Source organism: Coloeus monedula (genome assembly GCF_965178545.1).
Source record: "Coloeus monedula genome assembly, chromosome: Z".
Taxonomy (NCBI): domain Eukaryota; kingdom Metazoa; phylum Chordata; class Aves; order Passeriformes; family Corvidae; genus Coloeus; species Coloeus monedula.
Window position 1 is genome coordinate 76,619,506 of NC_138822.1, and position 21,687 is coordinate 76,641,192.

A 21,687-nucleotide genomic window follows, 5' to 3' on the forward strand; every position below is an offset into this window, starting at 1 on the left:
ATGGGCAGGGACACCTTCCACTAGACTAGGTTGCTCAAAGCCCCATCCAACCTGGCCTTGAACACTCACAGGGAAGGGGCATCCACAGCTTCTGTGGGCAACCTATGCCCACGCCTCACCATCCTCACAGAAGCCTGGGGCACAGGGCTGGAAATGCACCTCAGCTGTTTTCTGGGTCTGGGAGGTGCTGGAAGGGAAACCCCAGAGATATTTCTCATGCTGTGCCCAACACCAGAGACAAAGCACTGTAAGCACTGCTTTTAGCCAGAGATGTGAAACTTGCCTCCAGGACACTCCAAAAAGCAGCTCCAGGCAATGCAGCACAGGCCCACAAGAAGGATAATGCCCCTCAGGCTGATTTTTCTGCTCCATCTTGTCCTCCCCACCAGCTTGTGGTGCCCAGAGTCTGTCTGGTGACTGATGGACACTCCTGGGCCCCTAAAGTTTGGAAAAGTAGTTTCCCCATCTGGGCCAAGAGTGAGGGTCTCTCCAGGGTGTGCAAATGGTGACACGCTGGAAGGAAGAAGCTCTGAGATGAGGCAGAAACGGAAGGACTCCTGATAGCATCCTTGAGCACCAAGGATAATTAAGTGGGCTTCCTGCCAGATTCTCCAGATGTCTAATTAATACTATAAGACCGCTGCTCATCTGGCTGATCCCAGTGCAGAAGGCTCCCCAGCTCAGTCTCAGCTCGCCTTTGTGATGGGATGAAGGCAGCCACTGAGCTGCTGGGCTTGGAGCTCTTCCTGCTGGCCTTTCTCCTCTTGCCTGACCTGGGTATCCAGCTGGGGAACAGCGGGATACAAACCTCACCATGCAGACCCCAAGGGAGCCACAGCAGAGCCAAATCCAGTCCCTGGGAAACTCCACCTGCTCACTACACTCACTCTGGTTTCCAATAGGCATGAGGACCAACAGCATGTAGGAAACATCCCTGCAGGGCAAACCAATGCTATCTTGCAGAGAAATCTGGTAAATCCTGTCAGCCATGATGCAGCTCGCTATGAAAACATCTTACCTCTCTGCTCTGGGTCTGCTGCAAGCATACAAGAGCACAAGAAGTGTTGGGGGAAAACTCCTGGCACAGCATGGCTGGTGATGGGGGACTGCCCAGGGCAGGAAAACAAGCTCAAACACTGCAAGCTGCAAAGATACTAAAGAAGACAACTTGGCTGCTGCACAAGCAAAGATTGATAACAAGAAAATTAAAAGAAGGCCCAGTGCACACTTCCTCCACAGGTACCCAGCAATTTTTGCCATCTGGAGCACCACTTCCTTCCAAAAGACCACAGAGACCTCATGGATCCAGCTGGATACAATACTCCTCTTCTGACAGAGCAGCCATTGCAAGGCTGATGGGGCGTCTGCTGTGCCCTGCTGCAGTGCAGGGCCAGCCAGCCCTCACCACTGTGGGTCCAGAGAGAAAAACAGACCTCTCCTGAGGGAGGAGGGATGGGGGCAGTGAAGAATCACAGAATCTTTTAGGTCAGGAAAGACCTCCGAGATCAGTGAGTGCAGCCTTTGATCAATCACCACCTTGCCAACTAGACCACAGCACTAAGGGCCACATCCAGTGGTTCCTTGAACACCACCGGGGATGGTGACTCCACCACTTCCCTGGCCATCCCATTCCAATATTTGACAACCCTTTCTGTGAAGAAACCAAATTAGAGTTTCCAGACCATTTCCCTGGGTGATGCTGACATGATATTTTCGTTGCTAGAGAGGATTCTGCACAAAGCACTTGGCCCCTGAGCTCACAAAACAAGCCATGAGACCTTGCTGTGTCCTCTGAGCCGACAGTGCCCATGACCCACATGTAAGGTGCCCATCACATGCATTCATGTATGGCAAAATCTCCCTCATCAGTGTTTCCTTGAGGAAAGGGAATGACATTGCCATGAGGACACTCATTAAAAAGAATCAAAACAAGATAAAGAGCCAAAGAGATGAATCCTGTGCAGGAAGCATAGGGACTGGATAAAAATGGCCTTTTGAAGGCTCAGCATGGACACATTCCTCCTCACAGAAAAAGAGCTTTGAAAGGCCAGCTGGGTAAAACTGCAGAGTAAAGGAGGAAAGAGGGCCAATTTCGCATATTGAAGGCTTGTTCAACCAACGAATTTTAAAAGAGCACAGCCTCTGGCAGGTTAAATGTAAATACACAATAAGACAGACAGAAAAGAGTATGAAGATCAATTTGCCGTTACCATAAAAATGAACAGTCCCTCCTTCAGGGTCCCTCAGGGTCCCTGTTTCAGGAGCAGCAGAGTCTGCAGGACCATGAGCTCACAGAATCACAGAATTCCAGAATGTGCCAGGTTGGAAGGGACCACAGAGGGCCACCTGGTCCCACCACGCTGCACATCCTAGAGCACATGGCACAGGACTGCATCCAGACAGTTCACAAGTATCTCCAGGGAAGGGGACTCCACAGCCTCTCCAGGAAATCTGTTCCAGTGCATGGTCACCTGCTGTAGTGGTTTGGCCCAAAATACTCATTACTATTTATCTTCCGTGAGATAAGAATTAGGAGAAACGCAAAGCAGGCACCAAACTTGAAAGAATATAAAGAAGTTTATTAACAGACCTAAAAGAAGGAAAAAAATTATACCACACCTTCAGAACACTTCTCCTTCCCCCACCTTCCTCCCTTCTCCCACTGACAATGTAAAAAGACAACCCTTAAGATGTTCAGTCTGTTTACCACTTCCATAATAACCTTGTTCAGTCCATTTAGGAAGAGGAGTCTCTCTTGCCCATGCTATGAAAACATCACAACAAGACAGCCGCCTGGGTTGGTTCTCTGCTTGCATGTGAGTCCCTTCCCATGACTTGCAGCTTTTCCCACAACTGCTTTTGAGGGTCCACTCTTGAAGTTTTTTGGGGTACAATTTTAAGGTTGAGCCATTCAGAAACAAAAGTTCTCTTCACCCATCTCTGGGAGCATTTCATCTCTAAGAACAGAGGCCCTTCTCCTTCCCTGGGAGCAAAGGGTCCTCCTCATTTTCATCTTTAGGACCATCTCTGGGAGCATCTCTAGGAACTGAGGTCTTCTCCTTTTCCATTTGGAGCAAAAGTCCTCATCGCTTCCATCTCTCCCTGTTCAAACTTCTCATGAAATTACAGCTGTGTCAGCATCTGCCTATCTCAGCACAGGTGCTTTTGCTCACAAGTACAAGTTGAATGCTCCACCTCCCATGCCTTCATGAAATTACAATGGGTACTCTGATAGATCATAGCTTTACAACAGAATTTCAGCTTTAAGCATCTCCTCTTTATCTTCCCTCAGGTTTTCAGCTTTTCACAGCACTAAAAGGGTTAATCCCACCTGGGCCTTGCAGCTGGAATGTCGCTTATCGCTGTTGGTCACATGATCTCTGCTGGACAGTGGTGCAGCTTCAGCTGAATCTTGGCAGCACTGGAGAAGGGGAGTGGCCTGTCTGCCCACAGCAGGGCTATAAGGGGGGGGTTCCGCGGGTGGAACAGGGCCCATCGGCTCCAGGATGGCCGTGGCCTGGCCCAGCCTGGCCCGAGCAGGGCCTGGGCTGGGCCTGCTGGCCCCCACACACGGCCCACAGCCACCTGTGCCAGCACCGGAAACGAGACAGACCTGTGGGGGGAGTTTGTCTATTCTTAAGTGCGGATCACAGAGGCTGTCACAACTTTAAGTGGCTTAAAGAATTGTCCATATTCAAACTGGCCAGCTGACAGGTTCTGTCAGGTCACAGAGGAAGCTGTAAGCACCCCTTAGCAAGAACATCAGTCGCGGGACTACACTTGCTAACCCATGACACCTGCACAGTGCTCCTTATATTCAGATGGAACTTCCTGTGCCTCTGTTTCTGCCCATTGCCTCGTGCCCTATGGCACAAAACCACTGAGCAGAGCCTGGTCCATCCTCTCACACCCTTCAGATACTTGTACATATTGATGAGATCCCCTCTCTGTCATCTATTGCCCAGGCTGAACAGACCCAGCTCTCTCAGCCTTTCCTCATAAGAGAGATGCTCCAGTCCCTCAGTCACCTTCACAGCCCTCTGCTGGATCCCCTCCAGGAGCTCCATGTCTCTCGTGTACTAAGAAGCTCAGATCTGGACACGGCATTCCAGATGCACCTCACTAGGGCTGAGTAGAGGGGTAGATTCATGTCCCTGTCCTGATGCAACGCTCTTCCTAATGCACCCCAGGACACCATTGGCCCTCCTGCCCACAAGGGCACTGCTGGCTCATGGACAGCTTGTTGTCCAGCAGGAGCCCCAGGTCCTTGTCCTTCTGCTTTCCAGCTGGTCGGCCCCCATTCTGTGCTGGTGCATGGGGTTATTCCTCCCCTGATGCAGGAGATGATCAGCTGAGGACAAGCCCACGGCAGAACAAAGCAGAGGACCATTACTATTCAAACCCACTGCAAGCAGGTTTGGAAGGGCTCCCATCCTGCAAGTTTTTCTATGCCTGGTCTCAAAACAAACCTGAAGACAAGCAGCAAAATGACCCCTAAAGGGGCTGAGGTGGTGGCAGAAGAGCAGGGATGTTTTCTCCCAGTTAGAAATGGACAAACAGGCCAGGATGCATGGCCAGTTCCTCAGCAGAGGGGCAGAGCCCTTCAGGCAGGGAGCACAGGCACCGACACTGCTCAGTCTGCGCATGAATGAATTAGGGAAGGGTGTAGACACTGAGGTGACATCTTCTGCCAGCACCACGTGTTTAGGGTAACCTGATTTCTAAAAGCTGCCAAAAGACCTGCCAAAACTGCTTATCAACGAGATGACAAATGAGATACGAGGTTGATTTACACAAAGGAAATAAACTGTTTGGGGCACTGCCAAGCTCATGAGCTAGGTCCTGCTGCTCCAGAGAGTGGTACCAGTTGTCAGGAAATAATAGCAAAACACCAACATCACCATGTAACAATGTAAATCTGTACACACGGACAGTGTGTATGCTCCTGCTCTCACAGATCCCCAAATGGAGGCAATCCAAGGTCTGGGAAATCTTCTGCACCAGGACAAATTGGTCAGGTGGGAGACATTGTTGCCTGGAAAAGAGATTGTGTACAGCCAGGGAGGATAATAGTCCTTAAAGGCATGGAGAAGGTTCAGAGGGAATAAATACATTCTTCACTGCCTTTTAGTAAAGGAGTGGTCAGCAGCTAAACTTGCCATGCTCCAGCAATCCCAGAGCTTGTAGTGGGCTGAAATACTATTTGGGAAAGGGAGCAGGCTTTACTGGGCATGTGCTAGGCATGAGCTAGCGGAGAAGCCCAGGCAGTATGTTTGTCTTCCCTGCCAGATGGATCTGTGGTCCAGCTTGGCTCTGATGTGTTCAAAATGGGCCACCCTTCTCTGCAAAAATAACTGTACCCTGAAGGCCAGTGCAGGAGGAGCTTGGAGCAGGACCAGCAGTCATCTTCCTGCCTTCAAAGGAAAGTGATGCCTGATTTTCCCAGGGCTCATGGTCCTCCTGCTTGCCCTGGGGCAGACAGAGTGATAAAATGCTGGAAACCCAGAATCCATCCCCTCGTCTTCAGGGATACCATGGGCATTCAAGAGGCTGCAAAAATACCTCCCTGGCTCCATCCCAGTCAAACTGGGTGTCCCTCCACCCTGTCCCAGCATCATCCTGTACATCACCCAACATGCTGTAGCTGAGACCTGCTGCAGGCACCTGGCAAGTGCCCCATTTTTCCATCCCCGTGAGGTAGGCAAGGCTTTGGATTTTGGAGGTAATGAGCTCATGGCAACAAGCTGAAGCAAGATTTCTGGCTGGTGCAGCTAGCCCAAACACTCAATTAAATGAATCCACTCTCAGTTGCAGTGCTGGGCAGCTCACAGCAGCATGGTTGGTCATGCCTCCGAAGGAACTTGTGCCAGTTTTGCCTGGACAGTAACGCCTGGATCAAAGGAGCTTGTGAAAGAAATTAAACACAGTGTAGATAGGTTCCCTGTGCCTGTCTGTTATAAATACACACCAAAAATGTTAGCTTTTAGGCTTAAATTCTTCTAAATGAGCTATTATTTCAGCACAGCCAAGCGGTCAGACTAGATTCTTGCTTTTGTATTTTCATGATTAAAGACAATCTGACATCTTAAATGCTTCTGATGTAGTCCAGAGCTCTTTTCTGTACCTAACCAGCCACAGCCCCCATTCCTCAGCCCTAATGTGGAGCAGTGAGAGTCTTCAGCTATTGATCACGGAGTCCATAACCTTTTCTGAAAAGTGGCCACCATCCTCACAGAGCAGTTTGGGCTTTTTCAGCACATCTGTGGTGCTGGAGGCGTGGAGATCATTGTTGCTGCATGGTCAGGAACAGTGCTCATGCACTTTCCAGGCCAGTACATCCCTCTCAAATTAGGGTTCTTCTCTTTCAGATTAGGTGTTTAAATTGGTAAAAATGCAACAGACACCCCTGAGATGCTGCTTCTCAAAAGAAGCAGGGTGATCATGAAGTTCACTCTCTTGGCCCCAGGATGTGGCATTTCTGGGGTGGATCTACCCTCTTTTCAGTGCAGGGAACCCTGAGGAGACTGTTCCCTCCACCAGGCATCTGTCCATGTGCTGCAGCTCCTGGCCTTGCTGAGCCCCATTGCCAACCTGAGGATGAGGATGATGATGGTGAAGTTCAGCACTGTGCATTGCTGAGCTCCTTCCTGAGTCTCAGCTTGAATACCCCGGGAGCAGATTCCACGAGGATCTGTCAAGAATCACCTGTTTTGGAGGAAGCGATGACAAACTTTAGCCCTGAGGATGCAACCTTCTACATCACTTGAGCTCCAGCTTTCTCAGCCTGTTTACCAGGAGCTAAATCCAACTGTGACACAGACCAGAGACCGCAGCTGTCAGAATCAGACCCTGACGGCAGACCACGCCCATGCAGGGTGTGCAGGAGGTTTCATCTGAACACAAGCCCCTGGCCCCGTGCTTCAAGGTCACTGGCAGGGCAAATAGTTACTCACCATTTCTTTTGGAGTAGAAATGCAAGAAGGGTCAGGACAGGCAACAACAGCCCAACTGCTGCAGGTAAACATCTTCCAGACCAGTCCGTGCACACAAGGTGCTGCAGGAGGTTGGTCTGCACCTGCCAACACTGACAGAAAGGTTAAGGTTAAGCAGGACTGCGGGATCCCATTGGGAAATGGTTTTCCCCAGAAAATCCATGAGATGAGCTGCAGTGGTCCACCCTGGGTGTCTTTGAGTGGCAGCCATGGAGGGTGCTAGAAAAGCACCACTGAAAGAGAAGCTGAGCAATGAGGAGGCTGCAGAAAAACGAAACCTGCCCTGTTTTGAGGTAGACACAACAGCAACCAGGAAGGACAAATATTTCCAGAGCCACTCCACAGTAGGTAGGCTGTAAATGCATCTGTTACTAATGTCATCAATAGCAAGGTGACACAATGAGGGGAAAGCCCCTTTCCCAAAAGTTCCAGGGGTCAGGCACTGCAGAGAAGCACGTCTCCCCACTGGAGGAACTGCTGCTTCACTCCAGATACACACTGCTGGAAGCAAGAGCAGGATCCAACCCTGCAGCCCATTTAATATCAAAAAGAAACATCTGTTCTTTTGATGTATTAAAAAAAAAAAGCCAACCAAAAAAACCCCCCAAACCAACAAAAAAAGAAACAAGCCTCAGATAGCAGCCTGAGTGGCTTCTTGAAGATTTGGATTTCTTTTCCCTTTTTACAAATGGTAATTTCAGGCTGATGAAAGGAGAGTAACGTGACACATTGACTACACAAGCTGTCTGCACAGAGGGAAAACAGCTGATGCCCAGGAATGTGGGGTGCTGCTCCAAGCCTTTCCCACCTACTGATACCACATCATTGCCCTGGGCCTCAGTTTCCCCCTGTGAAAAAGGATTTTTGTTTCTGAAAAAACAGGATCAGGCAAGGAGGTGGCCTGGCAGCTATTTCTCAATGTGCCTTCAGTTCTCAGAGGACATTTCACAAGGCAAGGCTTCCTTCTTGGCAGTTTCTTAGCTTCAGGAAAAGCCTCCAGCCTCACCCCTTGGCAGGGAGATTTCTCTTTTATCCTGCCCTTCAAGTCAGGCAGATGATTTTAGCAGACTCTGATCCTTAGGAGTCAGAGTGCAGCCCACCAATTCACTTTGACCACTCTGCTGTGCAGGGATTCACCACAGCCCTCCATCCCCATGTCCCTGTCCTGGTCCCAAGAGACACCCACCCTCTGCTACCAAAACTGAACATCAGAAATGCTGCAGCTTGTTTTCATGTCCTTGGGCTGGTTTGTTTTTCCATGGGATATTTTTATTCTTGCCCTGATCCCAGTCATACTGGGGATTTAAAGTTTCAGCCAAAGCAATAAGAAGTAAAGAGCAAAGAAAGGGAATTGAGATCCAGAGCATTTCAATAAATTAAAAGGGAAAAAAAGTATTAAAGGATAAAAGGAAAAAAAAAAAAAAAAAAAAAAAAAAAAGACATAGTCCGGCACAGAGGAAGCAAAGCAATCAGAGCAAAAGCTGTCAGCTTTGCCAGTTCCCCTTTGTTCGCAGATCAAATTCACTGCCTGTCTCGTCCAAAACTAACAACTCCTAAGTCTCCCTCATGCTCCCTGGGGAGGTGTTTTCTGTATTGGAAACAAATCTATTTTGACACTCCTGATGTTGTTTTACCCAAATTGCCCTCTGTCAGGCTGCGTCTCTCATTTCCCATTTGTACCACACCATGCTCCTGGTTCAAGCTCGGTGCCAGGTGGTGCTGGCATCAATCTGGGCTTGCAGTGACCCAGACAGAGGTTACTTCAAGGTTCCCTGCCACCAGATCCCTCTCCTACCCCTCTCTGTGCCCTTGGGGAAAATCTGGCCCAAACGAAAGCTCATTTGGCAAGCCAGTCCTGGATTGTGCACAGGGAAGGGTCTTGGTGCTGAATTCCAGCCAGTAATGTGTGCTCAAATGTCCTTTCCCTGCAGCACTCCAAGGCTCTAAGAGTCAGGAAAACCTGAATTTTCCTTGATGGGGTTTTTATCCACACTGTAACATGGTTTGCCCACCAGACAAGGGAAAGAAATTAAAAAGCTTTGCAAGCAAAAGGATGGAAGTCCCAAAAATTCATACTTGCTGCAAAAACCTCATAGCAACTTCACAATTAAGTATCTGACTAATTCTTACAGGAGCCTTCCAGGTGGGAATTTCAGATGGTCCTGCTCTATCTGTGTACCTGAAAGGGATGATCTCCACCCTGGGAGGAAAGTCTTAAAGCATCCTTGCTGCAGCAGTGACCTCCCTGTGTCAAGACAAGAGGTTTGTAGGTCATCTGTAGGAATGGTCATGCAGGATTGTCCTCTGTATGCAGTTAAGGGATTTAAGAGATGTTCTCGATGTACTTGAGGTGTCAGTGGTACTGAATTATGCATGCTTTGGGGGCTCAGGTAGGATCATGGCCAGCTAGGCTGTAAAAACTGAGCAAGATAAAGTTTGGCAGAGTTTCCTGGCCCAGCTGAAGACACAACAGCAGGAACCCTTGTGATGGAGACTCCCATCACCACCAGACACTGACCAACCATCCTGTCCAGCAGACTGATCTCCCCACACAACGTTTATCCTATGCTAACCCAAGTAAATTAATTAGTTGGCTGTTTTTCACCTGTAACACTCTGAGTTGCTGTGCAATGCTTGATGCACACACCAACAAAGCTTTTCTCCTGCACACACCCCTCCCCAGATGGTTGAATTTTCATCACCCAGAGCCTTCCAGAAGAATTAGGATTCTTCTGACTTGTTGCAGGCCCAGCCTTGCTAACCCACTGCCCAGTCTGGTCTTCACTGTGTCCCAAAGCTATGGGGTTTTGACCTGGTCCCCCCAGGCACATTTTGCACCTGATCTGGTTTCACCAGTGTCCTGAAAGGGTGTGGATCACCCCCTTCATCTCCTATGGTCTTCTGTAGAGATGCGCTCAGTGCCAGTAAGGCTGAGGCAGAGACTGTAACGAGGAGAAAATTAAATCATGAAACACTAATAATTATCAGCATTCCAATTAGCTGACAGTGATGGCAGCCAGCCACTAAAAGCTGGGGGAGGAGGGCCAGCACCCCTGCAGCTTCTGTCCCTCAACGGGCATGGAGCTCATCTTCGCCCTGCACAGATGCATCCCACTCCGAGGGCAGCCATGGGGACACACATGAGGACAACTTTCTCTCCTTTTCCTGGCTTTGAGACAGCATTTCACAGCTGCAGCTGCTGGACTGGGGTTGTGGAGATCCGTGTCGCCTTGTCTGCTTGAGAGCCGTGCTCTCCTGGTGAGTTGCTAACAGCTAAGGGATAAGGAGGAAGCAGAGAAGCCAGTTTAATATCATTTTCCTTGTTATTATCTCTCGGCTTCTCCCCAGCAATTTGCTCAAACTTGTGTAAAACTCCTTGCCAAACAAGCCCCTGCCCAAATAGACCTTCATGTCTGCAGGACTCTATTTATAACCGAGATCCCATTTAGCAGATAAGCCAAGGGAATTCAAGCAGGATTTAAACTAAGCAGTTATCTGTGACCAGCGGCCACAGTGCGCATAGCGTCAGATTTACTGGGGATGTGGAAGGCGGAGGCACAGGAGAGCAAACAGCCTCTGGAGCAGCCAGCCAGAACCCCGAGGGATGCAATCACTGCTGGCACAGGCACTGCTCACAGAGACTTTGTGAGCAGCCAAAGAACAGCGAGCAAACCCCTTTTCCTGGGATCTGGAGAGCCTCCTGCACACCCTGGGATCCTGCAGGTATCAGCACCACTTCTCCTCTCCTCCCCCAGCTTCACACCACCTTCCCAGGCATGTATTGCTGGCAAGGGTTTCACTTGTCTTCCCAGATAGATATTACAGCCTAAGATGATGCACTTAACAGGGTTGTGAAATCTGCCATAAAGTTTACTGCCCTACATCAATATAATGCCCTGCAAAGTTAATACGGAGCTACCTATTTTATAACAAGGACAAATAAAAACATATCCCATTAGCCCACGGCATTAGGAGCTGCATTTCTGATGGCCAGGTGCTGCAATGAAATGGGTGGAGAATATTAATATGAGTATTATGGAGCTATGCACATGTACATACATATATATACCTATATAAAAATGAGAAACTATTGAATTTTCTCAGATGTTCTGTAGTGTTTGGAGGGCTTCATTTCTATGCTGCAGGAGAGATTGGCTGCAGATCCAGAGACATTTCTCTGCTATTACACCATGTCAATTTTTCATCATCTCAGAGGCCCTTGTCATAGAAAAAATGGATAAGTTTAAATCGATCCAAGATCAGAGTTAAACACCTGGACATAAGTGTGGCAGAAGGGAAAAAGCAAAGAGGAACCAGTTACTTCCCATCCAAAGCAGTGGCATTGAGCTCAGTCATTCAGGACAGAGAATTTGAGAACATCTCTGGCCTCTCTAGGGAAGTAGGTGGCTCCTAGAATTAAAAATTCCCTTGGTACCTGTGGGTATTTCCATGCTGAAGGGCAGTGAGATGGAGCACTGTGCCCCTCAGCTGTTCTGTACTGATGCCCAGGGGGTGCGGCTGGGAGACTGAGCATCCCTGGGATGAAATGGGGCTGCAAACCCAGCAGTTCCAAGCTGGACCCAGCCCTTGCAGTCCCAGCCTTTCACCAACACCCAGACAGGCTCCAGCCCAGCACAATCAGCCTGCATGCCCTCAGCTCCCCTCTGCCTCTCCTCTGGACATCCTGGCCAAAGATTTTTGGCAGGCACATTCCTGATTTCTCCACTTCCAGCCCCAGTGTGTTCCTCTGGTTCAGCTCAGCTGCAGCTCTTGGGAGAACCAGTGAGTTTTCCCAGGATCTGTCCCAGCACCTTCCTCAGAGGCCAATAGCTGGCCCAACAGCCATCTAGAAAGGACTGGGTGACAACCATGGCACTGCTTCTCACCCCCTGAGAGTGGACAAGAGCACCCCAGCTTCCCAGTCCGTCCATGTTTCTCCGTGCCCAGGTACACCCACAGCATCATCCCTGTCCCAGGCCAATCACTTCTCTCCCTCCAGGCACCACCCCTTCAAAACAGGAATTTTTACAGATATTATATTGGTTTGGTCCTATTATAAAGTGCTGAAAGATGTGAAATAAAAGGTATTAAATGCAGTCAAAGAGTGGAAAGACTGTGTCAACTAGACTTGCAGGAGTGATAAGAGGTTTTGCTTGTTTTCCATCTGTATGAAAGTCTGCACGTGGCACAGACTGGAGAGAACAAAACGGGGAACAGGAACCAAACCCTGCTTGTGTCCAGCCTGGCAAATATGAAACAAAAGTCTTATGATGTGGTGAGCCCCCACTGGAAGCCCGAGAGATGGATAACATCAACCTGCAGCTGAATAAAACATTTAAATCCTCCGATAAGAAAAGGCTGTGAGGAACTACCTATACATCACCACCACCTGCTGGGTGCCTCGGGAAGGAGCCTCAGACACTGCCACCCTGCCAGGCAAGGCCACCCCAAAAAGCATGAGAGACCCCACAAAAGCAGCTGCCTAGCTCTCTGGCAGGTATCTCAATGCAAGTAGAACAGTCTCACACTGGCAGTCTGCAAGCACCAGTGGTTTAAAAGCATGTGTGAAGCCAATCTCTTTTGTTAATGCATGAATCCCAGGCAAAATAACAGGCAGCTGGTGGAGGATGGGATTAATAAAGAGTTAAAGAAAGGTAAAATAATTAGGGTCCTGCTCGTGGGGCATATGGAGAATGGGGCTTGTCAGAGCAGCTTGCTCTAATTTTTCATGGAGATTACGAATTTTAGTGGAGAGAGATAATAGCGTTGCTGTAACGTACTTAGGCTCTTGTAAGCCATTTGATCTGCCCCTGCCTGACACTCTGATTAATAAACCAGAGCGATAGCAAATCGACATGCCACACGAGATGTGCAGGAAAGCAGCAAACGAGGACATCCAAATGGGATTAAAGAAGGTGAACAACTGCCAATAGAGTCTCTCCTGGGGCATCCCACCCATCACATATGCACATGGGATGCAGGAGGGATGTAACCCTCCTGGGAGTGGAGAGTACGTGGGCTGCACTGACCACGTTGGCCCCTGGATGGGGGCAGCAGCTCTGCAGAGTAACTGGGTGCTGCCCCATGGGATGTCCAGCTCACTCCTTGGGCTGTTGGAGCTGAAAATCTTTTTGCAACCCCAGATGTAAGGCAGGATCATGCCAGAGCAGAGGCACACTGTTTTTCTCCAGCCCCAGTGAACGTGCATTGCCAGGATTTGGGTCTGGGGAATGTGCCAGTGTGAGACTCTCCCAGGAAGAGCACTGTGGATCACACCCAGCAGCTCTCCATCCCTGCTGTGCCTTCACAAATCCAAATCCTCCTGCCTCAAAGGCCCTCAAGCATAACTAGAAGTGGTTGCTAATTAAAGGTTTACACTAAGGCCTCACCAGTGGGCTGCTCTCCTTCCTTGGGAAGCTACACAGAGTGTGATAAAGGCATGAGAGGTGCTAAACGGTTGATAAGGAGAAACTGGGGAGTGCTGTGGTGGAGATCCAGGCTGTCCCATCTTACCTCCCCTTCCTTGCTGCCTTGCAGCACTGGACTCCCCTCACCAGCAGCCCCAGAGAGCCACCACACCAGAGCTGCCCCCACCACCTTGGTCATTATGCCCCAGCTTCTGGCACCAAATTTGCCACACCACCCCAGGCATCCTCCCTAGACCTCCAGAGAAATCCCAAAACCAAGTCCTCTCCCTCTGCAGCTGACATGGCCCTTCTGCTCCTGCCTTTTCCTTTAGGAAGTGCCAGGCACTTTGGGCAGAAACACTTTTTCATCCAGAAAATACCAGTTCATCAAAACACTTCCTAAGAAAAGGTCACTTTAAACAAATTTCTCTTTCCAAAAACCTTCTGGGGAAGAAAGAAAAAAAAAAAAAAAAGCAACATTTTAGCTATCCTGTTTCAACAGCTTTAACTGAAAAATAAATCTTTCCTCCCTCACCCCACCCAGGTGCCAAATGATTTCATTTGGAAATGCAAGATTGTTATCTTCCTTAAAAAAAAAAAAAAATCAAATAGAAAAGGGTGAAATCAAAAGAAAATGTCTGGAAAAAGTTAAAATGAAACACTCCACTGAGTCCAACGCAGCAAGTGGGAGTTGGGCGGCATTCTGCCAGGTTCCCTGGGGTGGCTTTCATCCCAGTTCAGGGCAGGAGAGGATTCCCAAGTCTTAACAAGAATCCCAGGACAGTGGAGCTGGTTCCCATGACCCATCCTAGCACAGGCTTTGCAGGACACGGTGACACTGCCAAACATCTTACAACCCATGAGCTTGCCAGGAGCAGAGACCCCACAACTCGTGACACGTCAGAGCAGCAGAGCTTCAGAGGCCAAAGGTGGCAATGGAGCCGAGGGACCCCCAAGGGGCCAGGTGTCTATGGGATGCAGCATAGCCCCGATACTGGGATGGGAAATAGGGCTGGTGTTTCCCTTACAGCTTCCCCACATGTGCTCGCAGTCCCCCGACAGCATCCCCAGCCCTCAGCTGTTACAGTTTAGGCTGCACGGGGAGCGGGAATGCCAGCAATCAGGCATCCAGAAGGGAATCCAGGCCCGGTTCAATATTGAAAGAAGAAGGGCTTTGAAAGGAGTACGCTCATTTCCCTGTTTCGTCCTTTGCCAAGAAAACCAGGGGGATAGAGGAAGGGGCGAAGGGGTGGGGGGAACAGTGGAAGAAATGTCTTGGCTTGGCCCTCTCTGCCTTTTATCTTGTGGGCAGCCTGCCGAGGCAGGGTCTTCCCCCTGCTGAGCCCGCTGGCAGATCAAATGAAAGGAAAGAAGAGTTATAACCCCCCCCCACCCCCCACCCCCAGCAGCAGCCTCCTCCCTTCAAGGAAAAGGAGAGGAGGAAAGAGCAAATGGTCCTGTGATGCCAACAGTTCACACCCCAGCTGGATGGGAAACATCATGAAAAGTCAGCTTCTCAGCATCCATGGGGGGCGAGGAGATATTCTCCCCAACCAGCAAAGGGAAGCCCAGAGACATCCAGATGTGGTTGGAGGGTGGGCCGTGTCCCCATGGAGGGGACAGCACTGCTCCATGGCCTTGAACCAAGGGGGAAGGTCACCAGTGGTCCTGGCAAGCGTCTCCAACAAGGGTCCCGCTGTGCCTGTTCCTCCATCATGCCAGACCTTTCAGAGTCAGCTTCAAGCAAATAGCTTAATTAAATGCCTTTATTCCAAGGACTCCCTCTGTGTGTTTGTGTATTTGTGGATTAGCAGTTAATACAGTAAGAGGCTTTATTGTAACTAAATTGATTTTTTCATCTTCTTTTTTTCCTTCCTTCTGTATGCTTTTGTCCCCTCTTCCCACTCCCCAGAGTGTTCTCCCTCATCACAGGGTTTCCCATGCTGATCCTCACCTTCACTGCCAGATGAAACTGATAAGGGTGTGGTGGTGAGGAGATCGAAGCAAGAACCTATTCATCCAGGTCTGAGGGACTAATGACATTGAAGGCATTCTTTTTTTAGGGTAGACACCTAAGTAAGTGAGCACTGGCTGTGTTATTGTATGGGGAAGAGGAGATCCCTGCTGTTAATGGGGTGTTTGCCTTGACAGGGATGGACTGCACAGGCAGGGTAGGGAAAAAATCTCCAGCCATCCCCAGTCCAAGAACACCATATTTCCCAGGGTAAGGAGGCCACAGAGGGAAACTTCAACTCCAGCCCCATCTGCAGACCCCTGAGGATTGCTTGGCAGGGTCTGTGCCATCCCACCATATTCTTCTTTCCAGTGCAATTCAACTTCCCTACATTATAGTTAAATCATTACCAGCCCGTAGTATGTTGACCCCATGTATGACTGCAACATATCTATGTGAAGTTAAGATCAAGGAATCCCAGACTTTGATAGCCCATCACCCAGTATGTCCAGACTACTCCAAAAGGGTTCACAGCGTCCACAGCTTCTTCTGTGGTTAATTAAAAATCCAGTAAATGCAGTTGTTACGCAGTCTGGGACCCGGATCCCCTTCTGGGTCTCCCAGGATGGGCACAGACCTGAGCTCCACTTTCCTTCCTTTTTTTCCTTTGCGTTTTTCTCTTTCCTCCTTCTTTACACTCTGTCTGCTCTTTCCTGCTTTCCCTCCTTCTCTCTTTTCTCCTTCCCTCCTGCTCTCCCCTTTTGCTCCCTCCTTCTTGCCCCATGTTCCCTGTCTTTGCACAGGCCAGCAGAGCTGCCTTCTTGCCTTCCCCTCCCTGGGCAGCGGGAGCCAAAGCCATAATTAAACTTGGCTGGGAGGAATGTGAATCAAAAGTCTGTTAAAAAAGAAAAGAAACGAGGGTACCTGTGGGATTACGTGAGCCAGAAAAATGCAAAGCCGGCTTCCAGCCGCCCATAAAATAGATGCTGTCTCCTTTCCCATTGGCAGGGTTTGGCTGAACACAAAAGGCTAAGAAGAGGATTTTTATGGGAGTTATTTATAGCCTGAATGAATAGTGGTATGTCTGTCAGAGTGTTTCTGCCTCTCAGCATGAGCCCAGGGTGCCAGCCTCACCGGGTGATACCACACTGGGTTTGGGATGGCACCTGCAAACCTGAGACCCAGGCAGACCCTCCTGCAGGGACAGAGGTGACAGCAAAAGAGGATAAATCAGGACAAGAAGGGACGGAAAGGCTAAGGGTAGATGCTGCTTGCCCCCAGAAGCTTCATCTTGGCCAATGTCATGTGCACCTGCCTGGTGACAAGCAGTGAGCTGCTCCAGCCCACAAGCCACCACTCCAGGTGGATATCCCTGGGATACCCATTGTTTCCCCCTCTCTAACCTCTTCACTCCTAGCCTGGCTGCTTTTCCTCTTCCCTGGTTTGATAGAGATATCTGAGAAGCCTTCCCCCCCATTTGCACCAGAAGCTGGCGCAAAGATTCATCTCTTTGTGAACGAGATCAGTTTAAAATCATCCCCAAACTCCATGAAAAGCTCAAAAGTTGGCAGTTCAAGAAGTACATTCATTAAATAAAGAGGGGAAGAAAAAGAACAGGCAGAGAGGAGGGGGAAGAAAAAAAAGATTACCTTGCTGAATTAATCAGGCTTCACTGTAATGTTCAGCCTCAGATTTTATTTCCTGTAATAAGCCCATTAATACGGGTGTCTATAGCAGGGGGCTTTTAGCAGCAGGCACCATTAGTGTAACGAGGAAGGGCTAATAGAGTTTTATTGGAATTTTTACTCCAACATCACAGCCTTTTAAAACAGCTGTCTCAATAGGCATTATTATTCTGATTAACATTTAGACAGCACAAATCATAGTGATGCCCTTGGTGTCCCACAGGTTTTATCATAATCATTCCAAGTTCCTGATGTGTCGGCTAGTCCTTTCCAGGGCGGAGGGAATTTTACACCCCAGCAGAGGCTGGGGGTCATTCCTTTTCTCCTGTGTCAATGGACCTGCTACTTCTGAGGTGACCTGACGGGCTGTGATGGAACAGGGTCCTGCTGTTACTGAAGCGCATTGGAAGCAGCTGGAACCAGACAGATGCTTTTTGAGCATCTCTGATACCAAGAGGGATTTGAAAGCAGGATGGGAAGGGTTAAAAAGCAAGCTGGCATCCTGGGGACCCATCCTGGCTTCACTCTCACTCTGTTTCTTGCCTGTGTGAGAATTAAATATTTAATTTTAAAAATTAAATCAAAGATAAATATTTTTTTAATTGTGTGAATTAAATATGAAGCCAGCAGTTTGGGCACACTAACCCAGGGGCTCATTGCACAGCACTGCTTTGGGGCAGCAGCCAGTCCCAGGGCTGGAAAACCTTTTTCCACAGATCTGCAAGACCTGGGCCAGATGGGACAGAGGCATCCCAGCCAGAGGAAATGCAAGGAAGTCACACTGAGGGTGTCCCAAGGATCCTATAAAAGCCCAGAGGCATCTGCAGGGCTGTCATGGGGGCTCCCACTGTCTGCTCAGCCAATGGGGTCTGGCCTCTGTGCAACTGATCCTGTTTGAGCCATGGGGAAACTGAAGCACAAGGCGGGGGCAGCACCTTTTCTGCAGGGACAGCACAGGCAGCCCAGGAGCCCTGTCTCCCCACCCAAGCATGAAGCCATGAGGGAGTGGAGCAGCTGAGACAGAGACAAATGCGGGCAAAATAAGCGAGGGATTAAACACTAAAAGCAGACAGGCTGCAAATGGACTTTTAGCTTTTATTTGTCGAGTTTTGTTTCATGAGGGCGATTTATGAGGACATTTTGTTGTGGTTGAGCCTGTCAGTGTGCGTGGGGAGCAGCAGCTGGTTCATCCCTGCTCCAGCCATATCCTGTGGGGCTCAAACCACCATAGGTACATTGAAGCAGGTGGTTTGGCTCGGAGCTGGGCAAGGGAGCCCCAGGGGCACCAGGAGGGCTGGAGACCTACTAATTACTTGCTTATTAGCATCTAATTAGTATCTCTCTACTTCCTCCTCTCTCCCAAGGGCTCTGCTTCTGCCAGGTGTCACCTCACACCCCTGCACACCCCAGGGGATGATTTTCCACCCTGGATCCATGCTGGCATTGCAAGGTCATGCTGCTCCTGGGGCTTTGTAGCAGACTTCTCAGCATCACTTATGATAATTGCCAAATATGTAGAAATTTCTTCTCTGAAACATCAGGACGAAGGGGGATCCCTCCCCACAGGGCAGGCACAGATGTTTGTGAGCTCTCACAGTTGGCTCCAGCAGCAGGGTTGTGCCAGACACAGACAGGGTGCCCAGTCTCAGCCATGCCAGATCCTGGGCACTGCAAGGGCTCCGGCCTTCTCCCAACATCTCCACTGCTGGTGGGTAACTCCCTTTTGCAGTCAAAGATTACCTTCCTTTCGGCTGCCCCTATCCCAGACCAGTCCTCTGCTCTCCCACCCACACCTGCTCCCCTCCCTCCCCAGACAGTTCTGTTTGGGTTTAATCCAGCTGGAATCTGGATCCTCCTGTTGTTTCTCTTGCTCTAAACAGAGGCCACTGACTCTGGGATGGGGTCCCAGGATGGGAAAGGCTCAAACCTCATGCAATGACAGGTCCCCACTGCCAAGAGCTGAAGCCCCAAGGTACCTCCCCAACACCAGGCACACAGGAAATTTGGGGAGCCAGTGCTTAGTGACCACATGGATGTTGCAACATGACATTATTAATTACCTCCATTATTATTAATTACCTCCATTATCAGATGATTAAACAACTATATTCCACCCTTGGGGCTACCATCCTAAAGTCCATGCAAAGCTTGCTAGGCAGCATCCAGACATCCCATTGTGTCCAGCTGGGACCAGCAACCATCCCACAACTCATGGTCCTTAAGGGCTCTGACAGTGCCTTGCTGGAAGGAGTCAGTGACCATCAGGAGAGGAAAAAACACAAGCTGTCTGAAACATGGGCAAGCCACCTCCAAAATTGTTTCCTGCTGGTCTGAACCCTTTGGAAAGTCCCTGTCAAGGAAGCTGCCAAACCCAAGGAAGACGCACCATGTGGCCCAGGACAAACTGGGTGCTGTTTGCTGCCCCAGCTGCTCCTGCATGGCCAGCTAAGACAAAATCTAAAACGGATCTGGGTTCTGACTTCCATTCTCCTGGCACACAAAATCTCCCCACTGCATGGAGCCCGCCTGCTTCAGGGCACCAAAGGGTTTAGCATCTGCTTAAAGTTATTAACTGTTTTCATTGTAAGTGCCTGATGATGTCTTTTAAATAGAAATGGGAGGGAATTAGTCTTCTCCCCCTTCCTGTTTCCCACCCTGCTCTCCTTCCTTTCTCTTTCCTTTCTTCCATTTCCTTTCCTCCATTTCTTCCTTTTGTCCTTCCCCTCTTCCTCCCTAAAAATTTACTAATTTCTTCCTTGTTCCACTGCCCAAACCCCTACTCAGTCACAGGCAGCAGCAGACAAGGAGAAACTCCACAATAAGGGCAAATCCAATAGTAAAACTGGAATGGAATGACAGCCATTAACCTGGTACCAGGAAGGACAGTAAAACTGCAGCATGGCAGCAGCCAGCAGGCCTCAACTCATAACTTTTCTTTCTGATTAAAGCACACTGGTCACAGATTAACTTCCTTTGCTCAATATTTTACTGTGTCACCTGCACTGGAAGGCAGGGGGAAGAGGAAGAGGGGTGGGCACAATTGGGGACTCGGGATCTGCAGCTTGGCTGCAGCTCTGCAGCCTTTGGCAGGTGCCAAGGACATGGACACTCGATCCAAGGTGATGAACATGCCTCCAGCAGTTGCCCCCTACCATAAAGTGCTCATGCCAAAGGTCTCTGCCCACCTGGGCAGCGTCCCAGCCTGGCATCCCAGGGCTCACCTGTGGCCACAGAAGGAGTCAGTGTCAGAGCTGGGGGTGCTCTGGGCTTCCCAAACATGCAGCACAGGCACTATGATGGACACAGCCACTGCTACAACCCAGGCAAGAACACTGGCTTGCTTCAGTAGATACAAAGCCCCAGGAGCTTTGGGGAAGCCACATCCCTTGGTAGATTGATCCATTTCTTTCAGTGGCAATAGAAAATGGGATGGAAGTGAAAATAAATTCCTGGCCATACCCCCTCAAGCATCTCTACATCTCTACATTCCCCACTGGGTGTATCCCTTGCTCCTTGCAGAGCACAGGATGTGCCAGCCTGGCGCCAGCAGCACTCCCAGACCCATTCATGCACCACAGAGGGTGCAAAGACCTCTACAGGACCCTGATGGATTTTAATTCATTAATTCCATGCTTGAGTTCTTCTCACTCTCCCCACCACCTGTCCTGTTCACTCTTCCAGAGCAGGGATTGCAGAGGGTGTATCTGCCCTCATGCTGGGAGATGGAGACTCAGGACAAGGATGACCCAGTCACAGATATACTTTTCCCAGGATTTCTGACAGCTCCCCCCCAGAAATGAAACAGTATCGAGAAACATCCTTATGGGGAATCCCCACAGGCCTCAGTTTCCCTTTGATGCTCCCAGGTCAAGAACAGCTGGGTACCCGACAGGCCCTCCACTCCATCACCCCTCACCAGCTAGACTATTTTAATCTCCCTGAAATAAATCACTTTTTAATTACAACTGGACTGCAACCACCAAAATATAAAAGGCTTTGGGGCTTTACAGCACACCAGCGACAGTTTCTGTGAACTGCAATGCCTTTCCATCCCCAGCAGCTCCATTTGCCCCAGCCTGATGTCTCCCTGTGCCATGGGGAAGGCTCGTTGCTCCCCTCCAGCCTTTCATACTCCCTTGCACAAGGTAAAAATGTGAGGGCAAGGGGAGACTGGATCTGTTGTGAGGAAGTGGGGAGCTCAGTATAACCAGGGTCGAGTGCTCACACCTGGCTGTACCCACTCCTCCTCCTCTAACTGCTGCTTTCACCCTGTTTCAGATTTCAGGGGGGATTTTAATTAAAAAAAAAAATCTCAGGCCATCTCTGAGATCTTCTTAGCAGCAGGTAAACTGGAACAGCTGGTACCTGCAGCAGAGGGCACCCTGGCACGGGCACCAGCCCTCCTCAGCATGCACTGCCTCCCCAGCCTCTATCCTAAATCACAACACAACAAACAGGCTGTTCATTAGGCGCTGTTTAATTAAGCAATATGGATCCTGCCTCGGTATTTACAATCCCACTTGCCCTGATTTATTGGAGAGAGCCCCATTTTTAAAGACGGCGACTGTAAAGTTTAATACCGCTTGACTTAACTGCGAGTTTCATTTACAGCCGCGGGCCGAGGCGCGGCAGCCCGGGCTGGGAGCCGC